At 38.2% G+C, this 19,653-nt stretch overlaps 2 protein-coding genes across 2 annotated transcripts in view; both read right to left on the bottom strand.

Moving 5' to 3' along the window:
- LOC126966967 (uncharacterized) overlaps nucleotides 1–19,653 on the bottom strand; it is a 177,893-nt gene that overhangs the window by 112,895 nt on the left and 45,345 nt on the right. The window lies entirely within an intron of this gene.
- LOC126966736 (uncharacterized) overlaps nucleotides 6,054–19,653 on the bottom strand; it is a 394,461-nt gene continuing 380,861 nt past the window's right edge. The window contains exons 3-4 of the mRNA XM_050811003.1: nucleotides 8,337–8,475; nucleotides 6,054–6,317 (exon numbers count right to left, since the gene is read on the bottom strand). The gene's annotated coding sequence lies outside the window, so the exon portion shown is untranslated. The remainder of the gene's footprint in view (nucleotides 6,318–8,336; nucleotides 8,476–19,653) is intronic.

The raw sequence follows: 19,653 nt of genomic DNA, 5'->3' as shown, positions 1-19,653 counted from the left end.
ATGCCAAACCGGCTCGAAGCTGTAATAAGAGCTCGAGGAGGCAATACCAGATATTAAAAATTAAATAACATGTAATACATTTTAGTTGAATTTTTTTACACTTAACTAAAAATGTCTATTTTCATTGTTTTATCTTTTTTAAGTTAAAAATGTTACTAATGTATAATTTTAGTTTTTAAAGAAAAAAGAATTAAAGCCTATAAAATTTGCAACAAAACGTTTTTAATCTTGAATCTCTACCTTCTATAGTTAAGAAAAAAATTTAATTTGAAAAGTGTGATACTTAATTTTGCAGGCCAGTGTAGTTAATACTATCACCGTCGTTTATGAAATTGATTTAATAAAAGCACCAAAGTAATATTTATTTATTCACACTGTTTCATTGTACTGTTACGAAACACGTGTTCTAAATATAAAAATACTAGAATATACAACTTGAACATAGTTATCGATTTTCATGACACCTAGAACTAACTTCACGATGAAGAATTCATGTGTCGGTGTGCGCGCGCATCGTAATAATTCACTCTCATCATTTTTCTCCATCGCCCCGAAGTAGTATAACTTCAAAATTATCGAAAAATTAAAAAATGTATTTAGGGGTGGGTCTTATCAGTTAGGGGTATGAAAAATAGATGTTTGCCGATTCTCAGGCCTACCCGATATGCACACAAAATTTCATACAAATCGGTTGGAAAAGGAATAAATTTAAAATCTACAACAACGACGAAATGAAACGTTAATTATAATCATTAAAATGTATGATTAAACAGAACAATAAAAGATAAACCGTTTCAAAACAAATATTATTCGTATAAAAATAAGATAATAAACTAAAGTCTATTTGGACATTTTTAGAATTAATTCTATTTTAAATCTGGGTCACAAACTTGTCCGAGAGGCTATAACTATTTCAGTAGAATTTGGGAATGACGTCATTGATTGGCACTACTTGGCTGTTCCTAACTTGTCATGGCTTGACTGCTTCTATAATGAAAATATAGTTGTTAAAAGTTAAAAAGATTTTTAGAAGGGAATAACTTCATATTGGACGGTAAATCAGTTCGTAACGTAACACGTTACAGCTCCAATCTGTCTGTCCAGCTTCCCATTCTCTCACGCATACGGCAGCGGTTGACAGGCTCCTCCTCTCTCACTCTAGCCAATTGTTACTTTTATGGCATTAATTAATAATGATACTAATAATGTACACACACAAAACTCTAATCTAAATATCATCGAATTGTAACTGAGAATAAAATACATTTTATAATCAATAAAGGATTTTATTAATAAATAACCTTTCCTTGCATTATCAAATATATGAGTTCTCTTTAAATAATGTAAATTATTTCATAAAATGTGGGTAATAAATATGTAACTGTATAAACATAAATTATCGTATATGCATCAATTTTTAGAGCTTGAACTCCATGTTTGTGTAAGGATGCTTCGTAAACATGATGGTCGTGATTACTGTCACAAATAGTAAATGCATCACACAAATACAATGATTTATTAACTATGATAGGTCGACCTGGTACCACAAGCAGCACCCATTCACGAGTTGACGCATGGACCAGCCATCGTTTCCTTCGCACATATTTGAGGAAGGAGTCACACGATACCGCTCAAGCAATACCATTAAATGAACATGACGAACTATGTTATAGTATACCGCATGATAACTAAAAATTCAAAAAATTTCAAGTTAAACAATTTCAATATTAAATTGTTCAACTTAGATAAGTTTAAGTTATCACTTTTGTTGGGCGGCCCGAGACGCACACGATTTCTTTTATATATGCATATATTAACTTTATTTTTTAGAAATAAAAATAAATTTTTTACAACTTACAACCGCCGTCAATTCCCGATACCTAATTATTTATGCTCATATTTTAGAAAACAGATTTTTTTCATTTGTCATTCGCTCTTGCATCTGCATTTCAATATTATGTCAATGTATTTTTTATTCCATATAATAACATAGAAAACACTTTTCTGTCACATTCATACATAATTTAAAAATACCTATTGATGAATTGATAAAAGTTTTAAACAAAAATTTTCATAGATCGTATACTGACATGCAAAGTTAAATAAAATTAATCTCGGATCACCAATTTACGATAACACTGTTAAGTTAGGTCGTTAATAACTTAAATTATTTGCTCTGTAGTCTCTGATTTATGTTTACCAACAGATTCATAATTCAGTCGGAATACGTCCGCTGCTGGACAAAGGCCTACCCCAAAGGCTGACATGACGATCGTTCCTACGCTGCCCTCATCCAACCTATTCCAGCGATCCTACTTCAGTCCTACTTGTGGGGAGCCCCCCACTAATACTACATCTTCAGGTAAGTAATTGCCACTCGAGGACTTTACTGCCCCAACGGCCATCTGTCACTTCAGCTTCGCAACCATCTGGGCTATGTCAATAATTTTGGTTTCCTTATTTCTGATTCAATCTCGCAGGGAAATTCTGATTATAGCCCTCTCCATTGCCCTTTGAGCAACCATGAGCTTTCTCATAAGGCCCATTGGTGAACACCAAGGAGAGGCTCCTTTGCACAGGATGCCGGCTAGATTATGGGTGCGGCGCCTATTTCTGCCGTAAAGCAGTAATGTGTAAGCATTTCTGTGTTTCGGTCCGAAGGGCGCCGTAGCTAGTGAAATTACTGGGCAAATGAGACTTGACATATTATGACTCAAAGTGGCGAGCGCAGTTGTAGTGTCGCTTAGAATTTTTGAGGGTATTTTAAGAATTCTGAGCGGTACTGCATTGTAATCGGCAGGGCGTATCGACTACCAGGAGCTGAACGTCATGCTTGACTCGACTCTTATTTTCATTAAAAAAAATGGTTAGCGACCATGTCATCGTTTCGTATGTCATCACTGGCAACACACACTCTTTTAAAAAACTTGGTCTTTACTGGTTAAAAACCAACAAATTATCTACTTTAAATAGTTTACTTAGTTATGTCCGAGAGAGGTGATACAATTAATGGTAAAGGTGTTGGTTTAGGGGTATCTGTGTGTCTTGGTCTCCACTGGCGTTGCTGAACAAACAACGTTAGTTATTCCTATTTGCATTAGACACAGTCGGTTTCACTTTATTACTCAGTTGCTGCGGGAATTTAACTTTAGTAATTCCGTGGTACTTTATGTCATATGAACACTTTCACAGAATCTACATAGAAGTAAATTTTAAATTACTAATAGTATTATGCTTTCTATCCAACGACAATTGCCGGAAGTGATATTGTAAGAAAGGACATCCTAATGCAAATTCATCAGCAAAAATAGAGATGGACATGTCAATTGCTGCGCTGCAACCTGGAGAAACAGTCAAAGTAGGTAGTCACCTACATTGACTGTTTCTCCAGGTTGCTGCGGTACCATAGAGTACTATGGTACCCAAGAGTAGGGAAACGGCACAGAGGACAGCCTCCAAAAAGATGGAAAGACGAATTAATAATAGAGGAGTGGAAAGCTTAACGATGCTGTCAGATGTTTACTCAATGTTATATTTCATTTCTTATGCAAGATGATGGATGACATTTGTATTTTAAATATTGTATATTTTATTTAGAACCTTCTTTGTAAGTTCTTCAAATCTGCACGAGGGCACTAAAATATTCAAGAAAATGAAAATCTGATGAATTCGTACTTGCGAATCAAAAAAGATGCAATTTGATGTATCGGTCGTCTTTGCATATTTGTTATAGCAATGATGGTTGTTATGTCATGTATACTTTGCATCAAATAATACTTTCTTCGATACGACGTCAAATTTCGGTCTTTTCCAATAAAATTGTTGCTTTAATCGCTACCCATACACATATTGACCACAAAATTATGTTACTTATGCTACACATTGAAGATGTCCACAGGGACATCAAGTTCGCAACATAAAACGTTTCTTACACTCCAACTTCCAACCTAAATTTTTTTTAATGAAAATAAGGGACGAGACGAGCAGGACGTTCAGCTTATGGAAATTGATACGCCCTACCCATTACAAATCAGAGCCGCTCAGGATTCTTGAAAAAACCCCAAACATTCTGAACGGCACTACAATTGCGCTCCTAACCTTGAGACATAAGATGTTGAGTCTCATTTGCCAAGTAATTTCACTAGCTACGGTGCCCTTCAGACTGAAACACAGTAATGTTTACACATTATTGCTTCATGGCAGAAATAGGCGCCGTTGTGATACCCATAATCTAGCCGGCTTCCTGTGCAAAGGAGAAGGAGTGCAAAAAAAAACTCAAGAAGGCTTGCAGTAGCCATCATCTCAATAAAAAAAAATTGTAGTTGTGCATCTTAAAAATCTTTAATAAACCTGATAAATTTGAGGATTGAATGTATGTCCTTCCCTGCCCGAAGTGTGTTTAAATTTTTAGATTGGCTACGTAGTTAGTTATGGTAAACATGTACAGATTTCCGTGATTTTTGTGATGCGCAATAATCATAAAATAGTTCAAAGATAAAAACTTTTCATAGCAGGCGTAGATTTTAATGAGAGTTTCTTTTCATGATTATACCTACATATTGCGCAAATTACTTCTATATACGCACGTTCCTTGAAATTTGACTTCTAATTTGATATACACAGATGTTGTATTGCCTTGTAAAAGCATCAGTTGCGGCTTCAAGTATGTACAGATTATTAATGTATCCAGTCTACAACGAGCCCAATTAACAAACACCAAAACAATGGTGTAAATTTTCGTACTAACGAACAAGCACAGCAATATAAACATAAATATACTGAGATAGATTGTCTTCCTAACACACCCTAAAAGTGTATAATAATTTATTTATTATATTTTTTTATTGCCCAAATAAAATTTGAAAAAAAAAATATGAACGATGCGGTACTCGAACCCACGACCTCTCGCGTTCCGTGCGAGTGCTCTGCAAACTGAGCTAACCGTTCGAGTGACGTATCGTCATAAAATCTCGTATGCTTTGTTCAACTCTCAGGATGGGGCTTTCTAGGATTACCTAGAAGTGAGGGTTATCACTTTAAAAACATAACAAATGATTGTTTTGCCTCTTGTATATTATTTGCCTTATTATAATATATAGGTATGTATTGATAAAATATTTATACTACACATTTTCTCTGGAGGACGTGTTCTAAGATATTGTTATTTACTAAGTTTTTAAATCCATTGAGTGCCTGAGCTTTTCTTTTATCAATAGGTAGAGCATTCCACATTCTGATAGCCTTATAATATTTACTTTCTTACTAAGATAAGGATTGCTAGTAAATATAAGTACCCGTTTCTGCAATCTTGATGTTAGGATAAGCCTCTGTCGTTGTTTTTTTATGAGTAGAATAAAAAGAAGAATTAATCGCAGCAGTATTGTTTATTACCACTGAGGTTAGATCACGTAGTTGTGTATGTTTCGGGAAAGGTAAACCAATCAAAGTATCACTGTGCGTTATAGTACAGCTTTTACTAGTGGGAGGCTCCTTTGCACAGTATGCCGGCTAGATTATGGGTATCACAGCGGCGCCCATTTCTGCCGTGAAGCAAAAATGTGTAAGTATTATTGTGTTTCGGTCTGAAGGGCGCGCGTAGCTAGTGTAATTACTGGACAAATCAGACTAACATCTTATGTCTCAAGGTGACGAGCACAGTTGTATTGCCGCTCAGAGTTTTTGGGGTTTTCACGAATCCTGATCGGCACTGCATTGTAATGGGCAGGGCCTATCAATTACCAATCAGCTGAACGTCCTGCTCGGCTCGTCCCTTATTGTCATAAAAATAAAATTAAGCATCGTTGACGTAAAAAGTAGAACGGTTGACTATCAACACGGTGCTTCAGGTTCGATTCTCGCCCGTTACTTGCCAATGTGTTAGCCTAATTGAATAAACCAGTACCAGTGAGCCTCCCACTGGTACTTGTACCTTTGCACCAGATGCTGGCAAGATTATGGGCTTTAATTCTAACCCATTATAATGGGTCTAAGGCTACTACAGCCTTAAGCCCGTATTTGTAACTTTTATCGTTATTCTAATGTTATTTATCTTCTTCTTCTTCATACGGGCGCTTTCCGCAACTCGACGTCCATATGCGCCTACTTTGCGTGCGAGGGTGGTAGAGGCTACTCCAACCAGCCAAGCTCCTCCAAGAAGTCACCCAACCTCTTAACGTCGCGGAAGACTTCCCGAAGAGCGCCTGGTGACCCCAGGTGCTTCGCCCTGTAGTTTGCAACCTCACTGCATTCCAGCAGAACGTGAGCGGCTGTTTCCTCTGCCCCCAGGCAACCTCTGCATAGAGGGCTGTCAGTGACACCTAAATTAAAGAGATGCCTGTTAAAATTGCCGTGACCTGTGGCCGCACATAATATTAATCTTAGTCGACACCGATAAAGTTGTAAGATTTCCCTGGTAAAACGCAAGTCGGCGCAAGGTAAAGCTGCTTTGGCTTGCCTGCACTCCTCAAGGCTATCCCAGTATTGTTGATGTAGTGCTTTTATCTTTTGATTTAAGTGGTTCCTGAACCAACTATGTGGCAGAGGCAGGAAAGGCTCTGGTCCAACCGGTTGGGTCTCAGAACCCCTTCTAGCGAGTTGGTCTGCCGCCTCGTTGCCCCTGACCCCACTGTGACCTTTGATCCACTGAAGTGTTAGGTTGTTGTTTTTACCAGCCACCTTATTTAATGCTGAGTGGCATTCAAGTAATAGGCTGGAATTGATTATCTTACCTTGAAAGGACTGTAATACCGATTTGCAATCACAGAGTATTCTAATGGAGTGATCTTGAACCTCTCTGGCCAAGATAGCGTTGGCAGCTAGCAAAATCCCCATGCATTCAGCCTGGTATACAGTGTTAAGCTTACCCAAGGGCTCGGATATGCTGATATTTAGATCTTCCGAGAAGACTCCCGTACCTGTGCCTGAATACGTCTTCGAACCATCTGTGTAGAGGTCGAGTTCATAATGTGTAAGGACACTGTCGTTCCTTTCCTCGAGCTCTACTCTTTTTTGTCAAAAATGAAAGTCCGCTCTATTTTATTACTAGCTGCTTCCACAAGTGGCATAGCTGACCATGCTTCTGAAAGTATGCTAAGATGTCTTACATTGTCAATTCTCTGTGTTTTCAGATGTTTTAATCTTAGCGCAGCCATTGCTGCTTCTTGATATATGAATAAGTGTAGCGGAGGGATGCTCAGGGCTATTTCTAAGGCGGCGGTAGGAGTTGTTCTCATGCATCCCGTCACCGCACAGCATGCTTGCCTTTGAAATTTTTGTAATTGTTTTTGTAAATTTTTGTTTTTTTTTTTTGTCCTGGACCACCACATTACAGAGCCATAAGTGAGCATTGGTCTCACCACTGCTGTGTAAAGCCATAAGGTGAGCTTTGGTTGGAGACCCCATCTCTTGCCAATCATCTTGCGGCATTGCCATAAGGTGATACTCACGGAGTTGATTTTGTATTCAAGGTGGCTGCTCCAGTTCAGTTTGCTGTCTAGAATCACACCTAGGTATTTGACCTCTTTTGATAACTGAAGTCTTGTATTAAAGATAGTGGGCAGTTTGTGGTTCCCTACCAATCTTTTGTAAGAGAAGAGTACTACCTGTGTTTTTTGTGGGTTTACAGAGAGCTCATGGTCTTTACACCATTCCTCGACAAGTCGAAGAGCTGCTTGTAACCTATCACATACCATGCTGGCATTATTGCTTGTGTTTAAAATGGTGATGTCATCGGCATACCCTATTGTGTAAAAGTATTGGTTGTTTAGTTTGGAGATCAGGTCGTTCACTACTAAGTTCCACAGAAGCGGAGAGAGAACACCTCCCTGCGGACAGCCCCGGGCTACAAGGGTGCCTTTCGTGTCTTCCCCTGTTACCCTTATAATTCTATTGCTTAACATATTAATTATCCAGTCAATAAGCAGGGTCTATACTCCGTGTCTGCGAAGTGCTATGTTGATACTGGTGAAGTTGGTCTTGTCAAAGGCTCCCTCTATATCTATGAAGCAACCTAGACAGACTAATTTATTTTAACTAAGGCGTGTTCAATTTTTCCTACTACCTGGTGAAGAGCGGATTCCGTTGATTTGCCTTGGCAGTAGGCATGCTGATGCCTGTGTATGGGTGTGTTGCGTAACGCATTATCTCTCAGGTGTCTGTCGCATATTCTCTCTAAAGTCTTAAGGAGAAAAGACGACAGACTGATAGGTCTACACGATTTAAGATTAGTGTAATTACTCTTACCTTGCTTGGGTATGAAGATGACCCTAACTTCCCGCCAGGCAAGGGGAGTGTATTTGAAGGCCAGACAGGCCTGATAGATATATGTCAGTATGTACATCAACTTATCTCCTCCCAACTGTAGCAGTGCAGGAAAGACGCCATCTGTGCCCGCTGACTTGAAAGGCTGGAAGCTGTCCACCGCCCATTTCACCTTGTTGTAGGTGACGATCTCATAGGCGGTTTGCCAGCAGTTTTCTGTAACCAAGCTGTTAGTTATCGTCCAAATTGGTTCTTGTATTATTTTACAGTCTGGAAAGTGTGTTTCTAGCAGTACCGTGTTAGTCTCCTCCTGGCTCAGGGTCATTGTGCCATCGGCTTTCCTCAGATTACCGACAACGCAAGGACCCTGTTTGGCCAGTACCTTCCTAATGCGGTTTGCTTGTGGAGTGGAATTAATGTCTTCACAGAATTTTTTCCATGAGTGAGACTTCCAAAATCTAATGCGTTTTTTATATAGTCTACATCAGCGCCTGTATTCATTGCTCTATTGAAGGCTTTCCTTACTTTTGTTCGCAGCTTTTTAAGTTCTGTGCCCCACCAGCCATTGGATATGACCCCAGTAACCGGTGTTATCAGAGGACAGGCTTTATGGAAGCAGTTTATTAAGGTGCTGTTTAAGTTACTTGCCTGTTGATCAATTGTTTCTATGCTGTCTAACCTAGTGGTAGGCGGCTGTTTTCCCAGCTTTAGTTCTACTAGAGATCTATAGAGCCTCTTGTCAGTCTTCCTCGGGTACCTTGTAGGTTGTTTGGGGTGACTGGTAATTTTTAAATCGTATCGAATCCACCTGTAATCAGAGCATGATGCCTCTGATGAGACATGCCAACCCGCTATTAGATCAGCAGCTCTGGGGGTTGCCAGTGTCAAGTCAATTATTGTTTTGCACCGCCTACCCACAAATGTGGGCTCGTTACCTTTGTTTAATATATCTAAATTAGTAGTAAATAGGAAATCAACTAGATCATTACCTCTATTGTTGGTTGCTTCCATTCCCCATAGCGGATGATGGGCATTGGAGTCCTTTGACACAATCAGTTCCCATCCATTATGTTCGCAGAATCTGACGAGTGTGTTGAGTCCTTCAGGTGGTACCGCATCCGCCTCATGCATGTAGGCTGATGCAATAACGATGTTGAGGTTGTTTATGTCTTGGTTGGAATTCAGCCTTGTGGCACACAGATCTCTGGAACAGAAATCCACAAGAGGCTGTATATTTATATTCCCTTTAACGTAAATGCAGGCTCTCACCTCTTCGAAATTGTTTTGGAAGAGCTTACCACCAATATTGGAGAGTCCGCATACGTTGCCGCCCCTAATCCACGGCTCTTGGATCAGTGCAATGGCTGGTGTAGTAGATGCAACCTCCAACCATCTTCGAAGTTGAGCCGTAGCAGTAATGCTATAATGGAGGTTGCATTGTAGAATCAGTATTTGCTTATTGGGGGAAAGGGGCTCCATTGGGATCCTCTCCCTCCCCCAGCCCAAGTTTGGTCAGGTCAAGGAGCTCGTCGTCGCTTGATGCTTCGACGGCTCGACTCGGCCCAGCCTGTGAGGTCTCCTTGTTTGTGGACGGTGGGACTACAGGTTTTGCGGCAGCTGCCGCGACCCGCATCCCCCCTGACTCCTTCGGAGAATCCATAGGGGCATCCACGAACCTCCCCTTGGCATCCTGGAATTTTAGGTACACCGCACCCAGCCGATAGCCGAGGCGGCGCTTCCTCTCCAGTACAGTTTGCACGATATCGTTGGGGATACTCACCACCACAAATGTCGCCTTATCCTGTGGTATAATGGTGTGGACACGCCATCGCTCCACTTGTGCCCATGGGTTCCCCAGTCGTATCTTGTATTTGCACATACCAATGAGCACTTGGTCCACATCGTGTTCGTGGGGTAGACGGATGCCGCAGCGTACCATCTTCGGTATATCTTTTGCGTCTGTGACCGTGAGTTTGCCCACCCCTGGCAGATCCAGCTCTGAACACACCCCGACGGTCCACTCCACCACCTCCTGATTTTCACAGTAGAGGCGAAGCGAGCCGTCATAGTAGGTTGGCCTCCGCATGAAGATGGGGCCCTCGACGGTCATTATTTGTCTTCTGGCTGTCGCGATGAACGCATCGTCCAGGTGTTTTTCAACTATGACAGCAGTCTCTTTAGTAATATAGCCCGATGCCGATGTGATGACGAGCTCAGCCTTGGGTTTGTCTGCAGATGTTGCCTCGGCATAAGTCGGCGATCTCGTGTCTTGGGCTGGAGTCAGTCTAGGCTTCTTGGGCTCGCCTCGAGGAGACAGGGTCTCGTCAAGCCTAGCCCTCTTTGTTTTGCCTTTGTCTTGTCCACTTTCCTTCTCGGACTGGCCAGTCGCCTTGATTTCCAGCACAGTCTTACGGAAAATTGCTTTTGTTGTGGACGGTCCCGGTGTTTCGGTCCGTTTGTCGGTTTGTGTTTTGGGGGGAGAGGTGAGTGATTGAGTTTGGGACTCACGTTTTGCTCGCCTCTTCTCCTTCTTTTTCAGTAACTTTTTGTGTTTCCGCGAGAGCCCGGGTTCACTCGCCAAGCCACTAGGCCGCTGAGCCACTTTGGGAGTGGTTTTAGCAGCCCTGTTTTTTGGCGCGTTCACCTGGGCCCATTTGAGCTCGAAGTTACTTGTATTGTGTGTTTGGGAGGGTTCCATAGACCCTGTTTGCGCCACCTCGATAGCGGAAGTAGCAGCCGTTGCTTTAGATGTTGAAGGGATGGCCAGTGCGGCTTTCCCTTCAGGCTTTCCCTCGGGTTGCCCCTCGGGTATGTTTTTTGTATTTGAGACCTTTAAATTATCCATGTTAAAGTTTTAAAAGTTTCATCCTTCGTGGTTTCCCACCCTCCCCGGAGCCCGCAATAGGGAGTGCCCATTCGGTACACTAAGACTACCACAAAGGATGTCGGTACAGCGAGTTGGTGGTTTAGGTGCGACATCAGGAGCTTGGAAGAGCGTGGCTGGGAGCATAGGTTCCCAAAACACCCCCAGTTTGTCCACGCAATCCTTACCCCCTCAGCATGACCGCCACCAGTCCCGCCGCCCCTCGCCAGGTATCTGCAGAAGGCAGGCTACCGAAGACGATTTCCCCACGCTGGCTAGGCGGGGGGCTACCGTTTTGCATGGAAGTCCAGACCAAAAAGGGCGTGTTGCTCATCTACAGCTCAATCCTCCAGGACTCCTTCGTCCCAGCTTACGGCGATCGACTGCGTAGGCGAAAAACGCAGGTAGGTCGTTGATAGTCTCCCAGCCCCAACCTACAAAAACTGGGGGCGCCGCCGGCCTTGAGATCGGCCGAGAGGAGGGATGGGAAGAATGATTGGAGACGGGAGAGATTGTTGTGGAGAGAAGGGTCAAGTGCGTCTACTCAGTTTTTGTTATATCTGTTTCATAGGGAACCAGATCAATAACAGGCGGCAACCACGGGAAGGGAACTAAGTAGACTTGCCATGAGTATCTTTGCAACTTGTACTCCACCCATGACCATTTGCCAGATTGCTCCTTGGGATAGAGGAGCAAAATAGATGAGACATTGTTACACGTCTTGGTGTGCGTGATGTCAGAACAATGCCCATCCTCCGCCCAATGTTATTTATAAGAAATAAATATTATGACTGTTCATTGTCAGTACATTTATGAAAATTTTAATATGCGTTCACAAGAATCCTCACCTTTTTTCTCTTAATAGTGATTTTCATTATTTTAACACTAGAAATAAGGGATTGCTTGATACTAATTCTAGTAGACTTTATAAGATACAATATAATAGCTTTAAGGGTAAAAGTATACACTTTTAAAATAAGAACCCAGTAACCTTTCAGGCATTATCTGTAAATAAATTTAAATGTTTTATTAAAAAATATTCTCTCTCAGAGCGCCATTTGTTTCCGAAGCGATTGAACTATCTAGTATATTAGAAATGTCATTAAAAAGAATTGTAAAGGAATCAATTTTGAGAAAATAAATGCCTTTTATAGTACATTGCTATGTTAAACAATGGGATTTAAAACACAAGATAATATATGATTCAGTACTTATTCTGAAAAATCCGCCAATATTTTATTAGAAATAAGGCAAGTATATTATTCGGGCTAGGAATCGGATCAGAGTAACAACTATAATATTAAGATGTTGGAATTCCAAACAACTGCTGTTAAAATGCTACGTGAGGGATCTTCGTAGCTTCATCTATATCTACTGAACAGAATATTGCAATAATTTATATATTTGAAAATAATTATAATGGTTATTCGATTATTGTATAATATTTACTTCTCTTATAATATTTGCAAGCAATAGAACCTTGCACTTTACAATGAAAACACTGGATATCGCGACTTATGTCCAAATGTGAAATCAAATAATGCTTCATCTGAAATTCTCATAAAAAAAATCTAACAAAGGTTACATAACAATATGAGAGTGCATAATAAAAAATATAAAAAATGTGATATTTATTATTGATACTACAACATATTTAAAAAAAATATAATTGCGTTTCTATTTGCGACATGCATGAGAAATAATTTAATGACCTTTCTCGGTCATAAAGTAATAACAAACTATATAAATCTAAAAAATATTTTACAACTACTTATATACAAATAAAAAGAAAAACATTTAGGAAAAAAATTAAATTATTAATTATATGATATATATATCCATGCTAAATAAAAAATAATAATCGTCATCAGCCGGAAGACGTCCACTGCTGGACAAAGGCCTCCCCCAATGATTTCCATCGATCGGTCCTGCGCTGCCCTCATCCAACGTATTCCGGCGATCTTGACCAGATCGTCGGTCCATCTTGTGGGGGGCCTACCAACACTGCATCTCCCGGTACGTTAAAAATAATATTAGAATTTATTATTTTCCAAGTCTAGTACAATTAACCAAGCATACATAGTAAAACAACAACGGCCTTACAAATAATCTCGGTATAAAGTTATATCTGAGAATAAACTAAGAGTGTGTAAAATATTTACAAACAGACATTTCGTTAATTATTGGTTTATTTGCACGTATAACGTTTCCCGCGTATATTTGCAAGGCTGCCTGATATTCGGAAAACTTCAGAATTATTATTATTATTGACAGTGTTGTATATATATATTGACGATATAATAAACATTTTGCATATTCCTTGTTTATTCTCAGGTATAACTTAATACAAAGTTTATTTGTAAGGCCGCTAGAATTTCTATGATTTCCTATTGGCAAAGGCCTCCTCCAATTCTCTCCAGTATTTTCGGTCCAGAGCAACCCTGTTCCAAAATGGGCCGAGTGTCTGGTGTAAGAAATAACAAAGTAGGTTCTAAATAAAATATACAATATTTTAAAATACAAGTGTTCATCCGTCATCTTGCATAAGAAATGAAATATAACATTGGGTAAACATATCTGACAGCATCGTTAAGCTTTCCACTCCTCTATTATCTCTGACTTCTACGTTTCGGTAAAAATGGATCCATCATCTTTCACAGTGACACTTTAAATAGCCTCATATTTGATTCCCGTTGCGGTTTGACCGAGTTAGTATAAATTAACAGTGGATATTGTCCTGCTCGATTGTTCCTTAATTAATCTTTGCCAATATAATAGAGAGGTAAAGTTTGTGATTTTGTGAGGCTGAGGGAGTAATATCTGGGTCTACGGACCCGAATTTTGAAAATTCTGTTACAATACAATAGAAAGCCACATACATTATTTGTGAGTATCAAAGGCAACATAAAAATGAAAAGACTATGTCGTGATAGTCAAATTTACAAAGTAATTCTGAGAAAAAACGATAAAAATAATTTAAATTGCAAATCTACTTTTGTCGGGTCAGTAAGTGAAAATAAACGAAATACTGGTTGTTTGTATTGAAGAAAAATTAATAATATTTATTGATGAACTTGAAATCGGTGTCTTGCATTTGTAATATACAGTTATAACCCAAATGTATAAACCACCAAAGTCAGTGTGTCTGTGTAGAAGCAATTCTGAAAAAAACATGAAAAATAATTTATTTCAGATTATTTTTACTATCTCAAACAGTCATTTCCATGTAACTGGCATATACAGTACTCTTATTTAAAGTTAATGTTTAAAAAGTACCACGATCAATCTTCTGAAACTATGGTTGAAATTTACAAATAAATAATATTATAATGTATACAAATAACAAGCGAAAATATTATGTACAGAAAATAATATTTTCAATAATTTGGCCATTACCAGAATATTTTACATAAATATTTTTAATTAATTTTTTGTATCATATCAATTGATCGTGCGAAAATAATTTGACGTGATAATGTTGCATTAGTGTTTATAAGATCACCATTTCAAAAGAGATGGCTATTCATACTTTACAAAAATGACAATAACTGGATAAGTTAGTTACAAATTATACTTACGTATTAATTAAGCCCTTGTTGTATTTCTGTTTCACTACATTTCATTCACATTTGCATAATGAAATTGACCGCATCAGTATGACTTCATTTGCATAATCAACTTGTCCACATAAGGAATTAATGCTTGCAATGGTTTCACATATTCAAGTACCATTTCAAACTTATTACAGCTTTTTTAAACGAACTGGGCAGCCGACTGCGTCTATGGACTTAATGATTTTCCTTGAATCCTGAATAATTAGGTTGTAATAACCTCCTCCTCGCGTCGGTTTCCTCAGTGCTGAGGGTCGTGATCATCTCGACAGAGTACTTTTTTGCGTATTATTTGCCGCCATCTGCCCCTGTCGGAAGCAGAGTGTAAAGCGTCGTGGACAGTGGTTTCAAGGGCAGTGCGAATCTGATCGGTCCATCGCATGGGGCTCCTTCCTCTTGGTCTTCTTCCCTCCACCTTCCCTGTTACCATCAGTCTCTCCAGGTTGTCTTCATCCCTTCTGGCGATGTGACCGAAGTATTCTAGGACCCTACGCAAGCAGATGGTAGAGAGTCTAGTCACAATGCCCAGCTGTTTCAGGAAGGACACATTAGTTCGGTGTGCTGTCCAAGGTATGCCCAACATCCTTCTCCAGCACCACATTTCGAAGGCATCGATTCGTTTTCGGTCGGCTTTCTTTAAAGTCCATGTTTCAGCGCCATATATGAAAATGGAAAACACCAGTGAACGCACAAGATTGATCTTGGTTTTTATGCTGATGGTTCTACTCTTCCATATTTTCTCTAATTGTGACATGGCGCCTTTTGCCATGCCGATCCTACGACGAATCTCTCCCTTGTTGTAGTCCAAACCATCGTTGCAGATTTCAGAGCCCAGGTATTTGAATCTGTTGACCATTTCTAATTGTAGTGTTCCGGTAAGCTCCAACCTGCCAGTCCGATCCACAGGTTGTAATAACAATACCTATAATAATAAAAATAATAGCCTTAATAAGCAATCTTTAAGTATCAGTTATATTTATCTTAATTCTACTAAGTGTTATATTTTATTTACATAAATAATAGTATCTCATAATTTTCGTATTAGACACTGGTTTTGTTATTGTTTTGTTCAGCATAGGCTTCCCAAAGTGTTCTAAAACAAAGATGAAGCAAAAATGTAAACGGGCTAGACATTCATACCAGATTTAATACCAATAACCAGTAGCATTAGCAGTAAAATTTTAGATATTTTTATGGAAAAGAAGGACAAATGAACTTACTGGTCACCTGGTGTTAAGTGATCACCACCGCCCACATTCTCTTGCAACACCAGAGGAATCACAGGAACATCACTGTGTGGTAAGGTAAGGTGTACGCACTGTTGTTGAAGGCACCCGTGTGGTATCGTCCCGGAGAGACCGCATAAGGAAGCCCATTCCCACAACGTTCTAGTACGTGGAAGAAAGTTCCTTGAAAACCGCACCCTGCAGGACATCCAGGCCGCCACACATCCAGATGGTGGGATTTATATCCTAAATTGCCATGTTGTGCGAAGGTGGAATTCTGCGGCAGGAATAAGGAATTTTAAAATGATTAGATATCAAATTTCATTTACAAGTTAAATGTAGAAATGCGGAGGAAGTTATCATCACTAGGAATAATAAATATAGCTCAATTTCAACCATCCAACTTGTTTTATTAGCACGAAATGAATGAATTATTACCAGTAGTAAACTGGTAATAATTCATTTATTTCATTCACAAGTTAAATGTAGAAAATATATTCGAGGATACTCATAAGTGGGACTAATTAGCAGTTTAATTATAATTCACAATTATGTAACACTTATAAACATTGGTAATGCTCTCTGAACTATGAATAAGATATATCAACAGGTGAAACAAATAAGTAGAAAAATAAATTGAATATGAATTTAAATAGCTTTTAATGGGATTTAACTACTAATTATAACTGAATTTTAACAACATGTTTGCAAACAAATAAAATTATAACAACGCTTTTGAATATTTTTTAGCTTCTGGCACAGTATCTAATATAACGACATATTATATAGAAGTAACTTTATAATACCAGAGACAAACATACGATGAACTCAAAAGGTGAGTTTTGTGGCTACTTCTTCCTGATACTCATTGTATAAAACAAACAATAATCATTTAGTATAGTATAGCATTCCTGCACTTAATACTATTTCGGGATTCCACCTAAAAATAAAAGAGAACATAATTATTACTTTCACTAATACCCACGCCACATATTTCACTTTAAACTACAATTTTATTGATTCAATGTTTTTATCAAAAACCCGCGTTTTAACGTAAAATATAATATGAGAACATAATTTAAAATAAACTGCGATCAAATGACTTCGATACTGGCTATTAAATGTTGTTGAAGTTTTAATGGTTATGAGATATACGATAAATTTAAAATCTATGTTCTTTTTTATTGGAATAGATTTTTGTAAAAGCCATAACTATATGTGCGCAATTCGCGGATACAGAAACAATTGTTCCCTTACGCGAGAAGTATTATTATGTAAATAATCAAAACAAGGTATTTAGAACGTTTATAAACACACAGACATCAATTAAAATATTTCTTGCTTCAACTCATACTATATCCTACATTCGTTAAATGTAGTTATGTATATTATCTAGTTTTTATTTATTTCCAAATCGATGAATATAATAAATTATTTGTAGAACGAGATTATGAAGAGTGTGCATGGAATAGTAGATAATATGATCTCGGTTATAGTTTTTGGTTTTCAGAACTCCAAGGTTCCGACTTCGTTAGAGATGAAATTCTTTGATCGTCGAAGACCAACATCAAGGAAAGCATTAGCCAAAGATATTTTCATCAATTAAGAACAAAAGTTGTCTGAAGGCGATCAGATAGGTACCGCCTTAGTCACGACCATATATATATCATCTAGCCGGGTGAACAGCATCAAGGAAACCAAAGATTTTGGACTCCGGGGGAGTACGTTTGCAAAGCTGAAACTTAAAGAGATTGACGGAAGGACACCATTAGGAGTAAAGCCTGTGACTTGACTAACACGGGAAATTATCATCAGGCCAAAATACAGAAAGGATTCACAGATTTCTTATTAATCTGGCAATTCCTTATTCAAGGTGTTTGGAGCAATTTGTCTGTTTAATTCTAGTAATGAACGAGACTCTAGCCTGCTATATAGGCGTCGTAATTTTCGTGTGCTCGGTTTCCGGGTCGTGCAACTACCAGGCTGCGTATTAAAACGCCTGTTAAGGAACCGGTAGCTTTGATCCCTAAGGATTGATATAGAAGGTCTATTCGATATAGAAGGTCTGTGATGCTCTTAGATGTCTTGGGCCGTCACTGATGGAATCGTCATTTCTCCTTGGCCTTGAATATAAAATAGTATTTTATTTAATCATATAGAACTGGGGAACTACGGATTTTTCATCCCACAGGAGAAGGAAATTAAATTAAATTAAGATCCTTCATAATGTTAGATTACTTTGAAAAAAATACAGTTTATTCAAGTGCTTTTCATACACTACATTTTTAGTTTCGCCATCTGGTGGGTACGCGAATAAGTTAGACGGTTTTCCGACGCCTAAGCAAGACACAAATTACACTATTACTAATAGTATTTTTAAATTGTTATATTTGTTATATAAAATACAACTATGCTATTACTACACAAAAAAAATGTAAAATTTTTCAGAAAGGAAAATTATTTTTTTCATATAAATAACTATCCTAATTAAAAGGTAACTACTACCTGAGTTTAGAGAGTTAACAGGATGGTAATCAAATGATAACCATCAAAATTAATATCTCTAGATCTGAGTTAGAATGATAATATTCGATTTTGTGCTAAATTAGCTTGGATTTTATTTTAGTTACCGTACAGTTATATTTAATTGCAAATAATATAATAACGTTAATAAAAAAATATATAATTTCTCTTTTGCGTATAAGGCTTCTTCTTAAAAATAACTCAAAAATCCGTTGGTCGTTGACAGGTTTTGTTGTTTACAATTAAATCATGTTATATTAAGATATATTCATGTTATAAACTTTCACCTCTTTGCAACACAATGAATGAATCCAATTATTCAAGTGATTAATGCTGAGCATAGACATTGTTTGAACTATGGTAAAATAACTTAATTTTTTATTATATAATTAAGTACGCTTCATTTAAATATTCAATGCTTTATTTCGTAAAGCTATTTGAAATAATGTACTATAACGCCTAGTAGGAAGTAACACTGCGCTAGAGGTTCGGTACACGCACCGGTTTAGATCCCGGTGAATACAAACATTTAATCGTTGAAAATAGATATTTATTTCTGATTAGCTATTTAGGTATATCATTATGTATATCATGTCAGCTTGATGTGCTTACAAGCGCTACAAACGTCATGAATTACTGTCATAAGACATTTGACATTTTTGACATTTTTAAGTTCACAATATACGATTGATTAGATAAAATATCCCAATTAATTATAACATTTATTTAACTACTTACTGTGTTAGTATTGTTTTATATAATTATAACTGGACTCTGGAAACGTGTAAGTTAGTTGACACTACTGTAGTGCCAACTAACAGTTGGTAGCATCATCACTGTGACGGTCGTCCTCTATATAAGCCAGAGCGCTCAGTTCGAGAGAACATTAATTATTGTGAATTGTAAGGGGTAACGCTGCTCAAATTGTATTGAGTCATTTATTATAATAATAATTATTAGTGGAAATAATAAAGAGATATAATATATATATTGTAACGGTTATATTTCCTCTTAAGAACTTTGCAGTTCGGATCCTTTGTGCCCAGCTCCGCAACCCAAGTTCGATACGCCTGTTTTTTGCAGTCAGATGCTGCTTTAACTGACGCATCGAACCAGGGCTGTGATCTACCACCGATCGGTACTACAGAGCTTGGTATAAAAATATCCATGC

Source organism: Leptidea sinapis, chromosome 11 (genome assembly GCF_905404315.1).
Source record: "Leptidea sinapis chromosome 11, ilLepSina1.1, whole genome shotgun sequence".
Classification (NCBI taxonomy): Eukaryota; Metazoa; Arthropoda; class Insecta; order Lepidoptera; family Pieridae; genus Leptidea; species Leptidea sinapis.
Note: the sequence above shows the minus strand (reverse complement) of the source record. Positions and strands in the feature narration are given on the sequence as shown.